We start from the raw sequence: 10360 nt of genomic DNA, 5'->3' as shown, positions 1-10360 counted from the left end.
AGTACGACGATGCAAGTCTCCACCCGGTGCCTGAGCACAAGCCACACTCATGGTTCTGGGCTCCCTGAACCAGCTCCTCTGAAGTTGAAAGGAAAAGATGTTTGGGATCATGCCTTCATGATTGACCAAATCTTGATCGTTGTACTTATTTTTTTCCCACAGGAAAGAAGAATTTACAAAATGAGCAATATAAAAAACTATCGATTCTGGACAAAATCCTTCAAAACATTGGAAAAACTTCAGGTAAACTGGAATAATAGATAAGTGGCTCCTTGTGCCGGGACGTCCCCCGCTGTGAAGAGAAGTAAACCGTCTGCTCCAGGGAACCGATCTCTGGAGGGGCAGGTGACTCAGTCCCTGGGCAGAGCTGCAGGGAGCCCCCGACGGGTTTCCTGTGTTGTCAGTCTGGGACTCCTGGCCCCCCGAGTCCACATCTGAGGAGTCATAGGCTATGTCCTGGGCATGTAGGGCTGCCATCATACACCCCACAGCCAGGCCCGGGAAGGTTCCCAAACCTCACTGCGGGCAGCCTCTCACCTGGGGCTGAGCCCCACGCTGGTGGGCACCCCGATCTCCATCCCCCAACCCCCTTCCCTTTCAGACAACTTCCTAGTTGCTGAAGTTGTCCACACATTTCCCCTGGTGGCTTCTGCCCAGGCCCCATGGTTCTCCCTGGAACTTTCCAGAACACCTCTGAGCCCCTTCCCCCGGCCAGTCCTCTCCTGTCCTCCCAGCCTCTCCCAGGTAAACCCTATAGTCACACAGATGGTTTGAATCAACACCTCCAGCCTTCTACCTACCACACACCTGTGATGCACCCTAAGACCGGCTGGTTTTGGGGACACCACACCCTAATTTCAAACTAGTGTTCATGAAGACTTGCAGGGATTTGTAAATGTGACTGCTAAGCCACATGGGTCGGCTCCTTGTAGATCCCAGCTCAGGACCAGACATTTAAACCCAGCCAGCTTCGCGCACCTTCACCGCGTGTTCACTGAGCACCTACCACGGGCCGGGCACCGCTAAGAGTTCGCGGGATGTCGCACCGCAGACACAGACAGCCCCGCCCTCATGGAGCCCACATTCCAGGGCACGATTATATCGCCTCTCCGCTCCCGCCTGTTGGGACACTTCCAGGTCTCCCCTCTTTTGTCGGCTCCTCCTCCAAGCCCCCAATCATGCTTACTGCAGCCAGCCTGCCATCTTGCCCTTTGTGCAGATGCCAGCCAGGATGGAGTCCCAGACACATCACTAGAGACCCCCCATCTGTGCGAGTGGTCACCAAGCACAGCCAGGAGCCACTCAGACACTGCGGGGCCAGAGCCAGCCCTGGGGCCTCGAAATCCCAGGCCCCCTGGTCTGCACCTCCCCCCAGCAGGACCCCCCCAATGTAATCAGAGGTAGAAAGGGAGGTTAGTTTGCTCCACTCACTGCAAATTCACTGACTGGTACTGACATCCAGGTAATTTCTGCTGCTTTAGATAGATTTCATGAGAGACTTTGCCAAACTCCCAGCTCCCTGGGACTGGAGAGTTCTGTCGTGGGGACAATAAGGTCTCCGATGGCTCAAATGTCTAAGGCAGGGCCTTTGCACCTGATGAAGGTCCTGCAGGCTGGCCCCATGCCTGGATGTCTGGGGGATGGGCAGTGGAAACTCCTCGAGGGCCAAGGCTGGGGCCCCAGCAGTGTGTGGACAGGAGGACCAAGGTCCTTGACCTCCAGGAGCTTGACGTCACAGGAGTAGGTCCACAGCGGGCTGCTCCTGAGGGGAGGAGGGTCCCGCCCAGTCCAGCCAGCAGAGCTCAGAGACCCAGTGGGTTGGGGAGCAGAAGGCAGTGGCAGTGAGGCATTAAAGGGAGCAGTCTGGCCCCCCACCCTGTCCTCCTCTCTCTGCACTGCTCCTCCGTCCGGGTCACGGCCTCGTGCTCCCCAAGATCCTGCCAGTTCTCTCCCCCATCTGGCTCACTGCCAACCTCACCTGAACCCACACCTTCCCCTTCTCCCTCTGGCATGGAACGCGTTAGCCCTGCCCTCTCTGGCTTCCGTCTTGTCCCCTACCGTCCTCTGCTCATCTGCAGAGTGCTGTCCATCGTGCAAGCTCATCCCCCCCCACCCCAGACACACTTCTTGTGGCTCAGTCCAGCCCCCACAGTACCTGCAACCGCGGCCCACAGACTGGGGATGCTGGAGGCTGGCTTCTCACTTCTCTAGTCCCTGCAGCTGCAGGACTCCCTGGGAGGGTCCAAAAGGCAGGCTCATGGGAATGAGCAGAGCACCTAGAATTTCTCAAGGAAATCTCCTCTCTCCAAGCAGGTCACTCTCTCCAGTAAGTGGAAGAGGAGGGTGAGGCTCTGAAGAGGCGGAGGGCAGTCAGTGTGGCCATCTGCTCCGAGGGGGCCTCCTCCGCAGGAAATCCAGACTTCGTGAGACCCCACAGCCCCTCAGGAATAAAAAGCATATATGTACACATGTTGTTAACCACGCTGCACAAGGAAACGTGTTTTATTCATGCAATCCCAAGTAGAGCTCCGCTATTTAAATGTCAAGCTAGCGGGTATGCAGGTTTCTTTTTGTCTTTGTCTTTTTTTTTTTTTAAACAAAAATTATCGAGTCTGAGAAAGAAGAGCCCTTGAGGTTCATCTTTTCGAACAGGACAGGGTATGAGGAAGCTCAACTCAGCTTCTGAGAATTCTGTCCATGACGAACCAGAGTCAGCCCCACATGCCTCCCTCCCGTGGTGGCACCTTGCACAGTGCACACGAAACACACCCCCGATGTCCTTGCATCACAATGTATACCAGACGTGGAAACACAGTTTGGGTCTCTGGGGTGTGGAAGGTGACCCGTAGCAGTTCTCCAGGGACCCGCCAGAGCGTATCTTGCAGCAAGTTTTCTTTTCCAAACCCCTTCTGACTGTGGACAGGTTATACCTCTGCTTGAGTCGTGAGGTGAGGCTGGGAAGAGTTTCTTAGGACACAGTGTGATTGCCTTCTTTCCCCAGAAAGACAGGTCTGTGAAGCTCACGAATCATGTCTGAGAATAGGCCTGGGGAGAGAACTTCCGTCCTGAGGTACGGTTTTAGCAATGGGTCTCTATTTGTTCTAGAACACAGATGGAAACTGATTTAAACTAAGCCATTTTATTTGTGATTGCTGGCTGCACACTCTTCTCAGGAGAAATGAAAATCTCTTTTCTTTGGTGTCATCAAGTCAGCTGTAGCATGGAGGTCTAGGGGATTGGGATCAGAGGGTTGAAGCTTTCACAGCCCTGTGATCCCAGCTGGGGAACCGGAGGCAGAGAGAGGACACTCAACTTCCTAGTAGCCCAGTCGGTGGCAGAGCAGGACACAGTGCCCCTGACTTCCGAGCCTTTGCCTCTTCTGCACCAATCACCTTTCTGCCCCCCCCCAACAGTAAACATATCTCAGGTTTTTGTTTTTGTTTTTTGGTTTGTTCATATAGTTTTAATTTTTCTGTTTTGTGCTTGAATCTCACAAAACATTCTTAGAGTTCTTTGTGATTTGTCCATCATTCCCACGCACGTAATGCCAGTGCACCCTCAGCACATGCTTGGGAGGGAGGCGTCCCCTCCACGTGTCTCCACTCAGAGGTGTTGGGGGCTTTCTCCTCACACACCATCACGTGGCCCCTGGTGGAGCCAGTCCCTGGAGGAATCTCCTCGCCAGGTGTGCTGATGGCATCCTTGGTCCCAAGCAGGACCTCACAGTGCTTGTCCCCAGGGGAACTTTGACAGAGCAGGACTCACCTTGACAAAACAAAATGTAAAAACATCATTGACCAGCCCCCCACTCCTCTCGCTCATTTTCATGGGATCCTTGATTACAGTGATTTTCAAAAGCTGAAATTACAATGATTTAACAGCGTGAGCCCCTCAGAACATTTCCTTTGTGATGGCATCAAAGCCATCCGAATCGGACACTGGCTTCCAATGTCCCTGAGGGCCACGGAGTGTTCAAGCCCGCCTCTAAGTGCCACAGGGGAGGACAATGCACTTTCAGGAGCTTTAAATACAGCTGAGAACTAAATTTATGAGCAAAAACATAAGTATCAGTATTACTAGCAAAAATCAAGAGATGAATTGGTTAAGGACATGTCTTTGCACTGGAAGTGAGCTTCCCTCTGAGTCCAGAGTCCAGCTGGGGAAGTGCTCCCTGGAGAAGATGGGACCCTCTGAAGGTAAGAAGCACAGATCAGTGAGCATGGGAACGCCACTCGGGGAACAGTGATCCCCTGATACATGTTATAGTTGGAAAAAGTTTAAACTACTGATTTATTCTATGATTTCAATTTTGGAAATTTATTGAGTGCTGCTTTATGGGCAAACATGGCCATTTTTGGTGACTCTTCCATTTCAACCTTGGGAGGAATGTGTATTCTGCAGGTGTTGGGTGCAGTGTCCTACAAAGTCATTGTGGGTTTAAATTTTCTCCTTACTGATTACTTTTTGTTGGTCTGTCAGTTTCTATGGGCAGTGCATTAAAGTTCCCCATTCTGACTGTGAGGGACTTACTCTTTTGTAGTTCTGTCAGTTTTGCTCTATACATTTCAAAGCTATGTTACTAAGTTCATAAAGACTAAATTATATCTTTCTATCGGACTGATGCCTTTATTGTGTGACATGTTTCTCTTTAGCTGTGTATTTCTTCTTGCCTACAATCTACTCTGTTTGATATTCATAAACACGACTATATTAACTTTCTTTTGGTTAATGCTTGCTTGGCATGTCATCTTCCATCCTGTAACCCCCAACTTTTCTGTGCATTATATTTCATGTATATCTCTACAGCAATATATAGAAGGATGTATTTTTTTTAATTCCATCTATCTTTTTGCCTTTTAATTACTTAATTCATGTACATTAAATGTAACTGCTGGGTTTATATTTACTATCTTACTATTTGCTTTCTATTTGACTCACGTGCCTTAATTTTCTCCTTCATTAACTTATTTGAGTTAATCAAGTATTTTTTATTCCGTTTTTCCCTTTATTGGATGGTTAATTATACATTCTTTTAATTTTATTTCAATAGCTTTGTTAGAAATTACAATATGCATCCTAGATGTACTATAATTGAAAATAAATTAGCACTTTTACTACTTCCTGGGAAATGCAAGGACAGGAGAACATTCAACCCCATTTACTAACCATCTTTTGTATTATTTTCATCATGAATTTTAATCCCACAGATGTTTTAAATGCCACAGACATTGTAGTTACAGCTTTATACGGTTATAAATTTACCCTTCCTCATACTCTATTCTGTTGTACATTTTTAATACTTCCGCTGACAGGATATTCCTATGACTAGAGAATTCCTGTTAGCATTTTAGTGTCAGTCTGCTGGGCATATTATCAGGCCTTTATTTGTCTGAAAACATCTTTATCTCCACTTTTGAGGAATATGTTCACTAAATATAGAATTCTGGGTTCACAGCTATTGGCTTTCAGTGTTTCCATTGTCCTCTGCCTTCCATAGTTTCCACTGAGAAGTCTGCTGTCCCCATCTGTGTTCTTGCTGCTCCTTTTCTCTTCTGCCAATTTAAAGAATTTCTGTCTATTGATCTCGGCAGATTTACTACAATGTGCCTGGGTGAATTCCATTGCATTTATTATGCCTGGGATTTATAGTGATATTTGAATCTATGGCTTGGTTTCTTTTGTAAGTTTTGCAAAATTCTAGTCTATTTTTTTCCAACGATTCTGAACGATTTCTCTCTTCCTCCTTCTCCATTTCTACATGTTAAATATTTTTACTGTGTGCCATATATTTCCTATATTTTATTTTCCATCCTTTGTCTTCTTTGGCTTTTATGCAGATATTTTCTACCGACCTACTTCCCGATAACTTACTCTTTTCAGCTGCAGCTAATCATCTACTTTGTACTAAATTTCAATCCCTGTGTTTTTAATCCTAGAATTTCCATTTGATTCTATTTTATGGATTCCACTTCTCTGTGAAATTTGCCATCTTGTCCATTTTATTGAATTATATCAGTCATAGTTATTTTTTATCTGTATTCAATAATTCCAATGTTGAAATTGTTATCTAGGAGTCTATTTCTATTGCCTGCACTCTTGGTATGATTGGTGCTTTCTGACTAAATGCTGGACAATGTGTTGTGAAATACCACAAGGACTCTGGAGGGCCTTCAATTCTGGCATCTAGTTAGAATAAGAGATGATTAACTTGAGTTGTTTTAATACCAGGTTTCAGGGCAACTGGGTGGCTCAGCCGTTAAGCATCTGCCTTTGGCTCAGGTCATGGGATCCCGGGGTCTTGGGATCGAGCCCTGCATTGGGCTCCCTGCTCAGCAGGAAGCCTGCTTCTCCCTCTCACACTCCCCTTGCTTGTGTTCCCTCTCTCGCTGTCTCTCTCTGTCAAATAAATAAAATCTTCAAAAAACAAACAAACAAAAAACACACCAGGTTTCAGTCTTTGTAAGATCTGGTCTATTTCCAGTTTCTCTTATTCTTTATTTCTACAGGAGTTCTGATTTAAATCAGAGAATTTACAGGGCCTTGAATTTTATTTTTATTTTTATACTCTGAGACTGCTTTTAAAATCTCTCCTTAGCCACTCAGCCTCTTGGCTACCACTTTCTACTCACCTTATCTCCACATGCACAGCTGAGGACTTAAAGAATGCTTTGAGGGGCAAACAGATCAGATGTGTAGACTCACTACACTTCACATGCCTTCTCTCTGACCAAAGTCCTGGCTGCTTCAGAAGCCTTGAACTCACATTTTGTATTCCTAGCACTGGGCAATTCCTGAAAGCCTCTCAGAGCCTGATTTCTGCTCTGCTTCTCAGCCTCTCGTGATTGTGTAAGAATTAGCAAATGCCTCATGGGATGATGGGCTTATAACTTTTTTAAAAGATTTTATTTATTTATTTTTTTTAGAGAGAGAACAAACGGGGTGAGGGGCACAGGGAGAAGCAGGCTCCCCACTAAGCAAGGAGCCCAATGCAGGGCTCTATCCCAGGATCCTGAGATCATGACCTAAGCTGAAGGTAGACGCTTAACTGAGCCACAAAGGTGCCCTGGGGAAGATGGGGCTAGAATACAAAGCTCAGATCAAAAAAGTGTCCTTCTCTCTGGAATCTTGACCCTTAAGTTCTTAGTATGTTTCCAATGTACACACTTGTATTTTAAACAGGCTTTCCAGTTGTTTTCAGTGGGATAATAGGTCCACTACCAACAAGCTCACCTCTTCCAGAAGTGGACCTCTGAGAAACATTGACCGTCCTAGACAGTAAAGAGAGAAAATGAAAGAAAAAGTATTATAGGTCAAGATTTATAAGACTTGTTTATTTTTATATTTAGAAAAACAGCACAAAACAGTACTCCCTCTTGTAACTTGTAGTCTTTCTGATCTGAAAAGACTGCTACTGACTATCACGAGGAAGCCCTTTGAGTTACTTCCCAGAGTTGGGGGGGTGGGCAGTGATATTCCCTTGACTCATTTACTGTCCCTCATTCATCATAGACTAGTCTATCCAAGAACCGCCCCCCCCCACACTTGGCGTCATGCCTCCAGGGTCTTAAGGCTGTATAATTATCAGACTCCCAGCCAGATGTGTTTCAGGGTCTGCTTAGTGTGTGTCCCAGAGAAAGAAGGAAAGGCAGACTCCTACCTTTGTTACTATGTGCCAACCTAAAGATGTGAAGAAAATTAAAAGAGAGGAACAAAAAAAATGAAAAAGATAGTAAAGAATCTGTTTGATTTGACATGCAGGAAATTTGTTGTTAACCAGCGGCAGCCCCTTAGAAGCGTGGAAGGAACCGTGAGGAAGCAGGTGAGGAGTTTTGTCTCCTCTTCTGGTACAAATATAAGTGGTTCCCCAGGTAGCTGTGATCAAAATGCAGTATCAAGGAATTTTACCCTTACTTAGGTATCTATTTTGAATAGTATGGGGATGGATTCTAAACAAGGACAAAACCATTTGATTGAGAAACCCAAACCACAGAATGAATAATACGTAGTTTACGAATAGGAGACCTAACCCTATGAATAGGTAACCATGGAAGAGAAATTCCAGATCATGTACAGATACAATTATTTGTGATTCTAGTGCTAAGTTGTAATCCCTTCTCACCAGTTGAGCTCTCAACACACAGTCCTTCACCATGAATGTACCGAGCAGTTTCTTTCTGCAAAGCACCTTGCCGAGGTGGTGTGGACACGAGTCTCACGCTGGTCCTGAGCCTGCCCCTCAGTCTTCTGTCCTGTCTCGGTGTTCTGCTGCCGGAGCAGGTGTCCTCACCATTGACTGTATTGGTGCAATGCCCAGAGAACCCTCAGCCCCTCTGTCAGCAACGGACTAACACGTCCAACCACACAGAGCTCGGGATATAGCTGGCCTCCGCTCTCGCTACTTCGGTTTGTGGTTGGTAGTGACCAGATCCATGCAGTGCTGGGCCCGTGGACAGCAGACATTGAGTTGTGAGTCCCCGCAGGTGGGGTGGAATGGCTGCAGGTGACTTGCAGCCCCCTGTGCTCTTGCAAACTCTCTGCAAACACAGTTCCCTTTGGGGTTGCTCCGATGTTCGCCTCCCCAGCCCCAAGTGCTGAATCTCTGGTCTTGCCCATTTGCAGCAAAACCCCAGCTTCCCTGCAGGTGTCCAGAGGTAGCGGGTGACCTGTGTCTCAGACTGGCTCCTCCACACCCTGGGGAACCTGTCGGAAGCCACAGCGCTAGGGCCTCGGCCTGCTGTTACTCCGGGAGGTGCCGGCACCCACCTCAGGCTGTCACACTTCTAAAACATAAACCAAGACGAAATGCCGACAGACAGTCACGTGCTTGAACTTGTTCCGAGATCTCCCCGCTCCTCCCTCTGGTTCAGGGGAAGGTGCCTCTGTCCCAAAGTCAGCAGCACAGGCCAATGCTGTGCTTAGACGGACACATTTCAATCCTGCATCTTCCGAGAATCACGTTTGAGAGGCCAGGAACCCGCGGTGTCCTCTTGCCCTGAAGTGACCTTAGTGAGACATGTAAAACTCAAGATAAACAGAGGGAAATCTTAGAAAGTAGCTGCGGCGGTCACTCGCAGAGCCCAGACACTGCTCCGATGTGGGGTCTCGGTCTCCCAGCATCTTAACCGAATCCCCAGCAGCACACCTTTATTTGTTCCCACGGCACCTGCTCTGCAGTTAGACCCGCTGCTTCAAAAGGTGCTGCCGTTGGGCACAGGCGTCCCCTGCGTGCCCCGCGCCCTAGCTCCCACACAGGGCGACGTGATGGGGCGCAGTAGTCCACTCTGTCTCCCCGGCCTGGCAGCTCCGCTCCCCCACTGACAGAGCCCAGCCTGCGAGTGACGGAGCAAACGCTCCGCAGCCCGTGCTGGCCCCGAGCCCCACGGGACGACGCTGTGCCTGCTTCCGAGGACTCCGCGGTCGGCCCCGGGCAGCGGTATCGCTTTGATTGCAAACGTGAGCCCCCCTCCTCTGGAGTGTTTTCTAGAAACAGCCCTGCAGAGACGAGTCTGCCTCTGGGTGTGATCGGGAAGAAAGCCGGGCGGTCTACTGCTCCCACGGCACAGTCTCTCTGGAAAACAAGCCGGTGGCCTTTCCCTTGTGGAAGAGGTAGTTTTTGCTCTGCTGTGGTCCGAGCTCTCAGTCTTCGCACGACAGCAGAGAGCACAGGGCCTGGGGCCACGGGGCCAGACCACCCTCACTCCGCCCTGGGCCGCCCGAGGCCTTGGCGATGCCCCGTCCCGCGCTCACTCCAGGTGTTTCCTACTCAAAATAGGAGACGAGGGCGCTCCACTCACAGGTTCGAAGGATCAGCTGAGGCCACGATGAAAAATGGAAACAACCAATAATTAACAATTGACACCCCCTTCCCCTCATCAAGGGCTAACTATGTGCCAGGCATCGTCCAAAAGGTTTCTATGTGGATGAGCACAGCCCACCCAACAGACTACCATCTGTAGGGACACACTACCATCCCCCCACTGTCGTGCCACACCCGCGGTCACGCACACGCCCCGCCGTCACACCCACCCCAATGTCTCAGACCTCCTCTGCCATCACGCCCCCACTGTGACACAAACACACCCTGGCTATCACCCCACCCCGTTGTCCCCCACCCCCCACCCCCATCACCATCATCCACTCCGTTCTCCCCATCACCCTGCGAGGGACACACATCACCACACCTCATTACCTGCGCGACTCGGGTTCTCCAGAAGAGCAGAACCAGTAGGCGGCGTGTGTGAGAGATTATTTTAAAAGAAACGGTCTCACCTGATCCAGGGGCCGGTGCGTGTGTGGTGTGCAGGGCCGCAGGCTGGAGCCCGGGAAGGGAATGAGCGTCCCACCCCAAAGGCCATCTGGA

The 10360-nt window shown here is 48.9% G+C and overlaps 1 long non-coding RNA gene across 1 annotated transcript; it reads right to left on the bottom strand.

Annotated features, from left to right (window-relative positions):
* Positions 1 to 2466: 2466 nt before the first annotated feature.
* Positions 2467 to 10050, bottom strand: LOC148109316 (uncharacterized). The gene is made up of 3 exons (XR_015725881.1): positions 8120 to 10050; positions 7231 to 7268; positions 2467 to 3765 (listed from the first exon to the last, which is right to left on the bottom strand). It is a non-coding gene; the product is annotated as an uncharacterized LOC148109316 (long non-coding RNA).
* Positions 10051 to 10360: the final 310 nt, after the last annotated feature.

The sequence above is a fragment of the Ursus americanus genome, chromosome 10 (assembly GCF_024610735.1).
Source record: "Ursus americanus isolate L20-20 chromosome 10, mUrsAme1.1.p, whole genome shotgun sequence".
Lineage (NCBI taxonomy): Eukaryota > Metazoa > Chordata > Mammalia > Carnivora > Ursidae > Ursus > Ursus americanus.
Note: the sequence above shows the minus strand (reverse complement) of the source record. Positions and strands in the feature narration are given on the sequence as shown.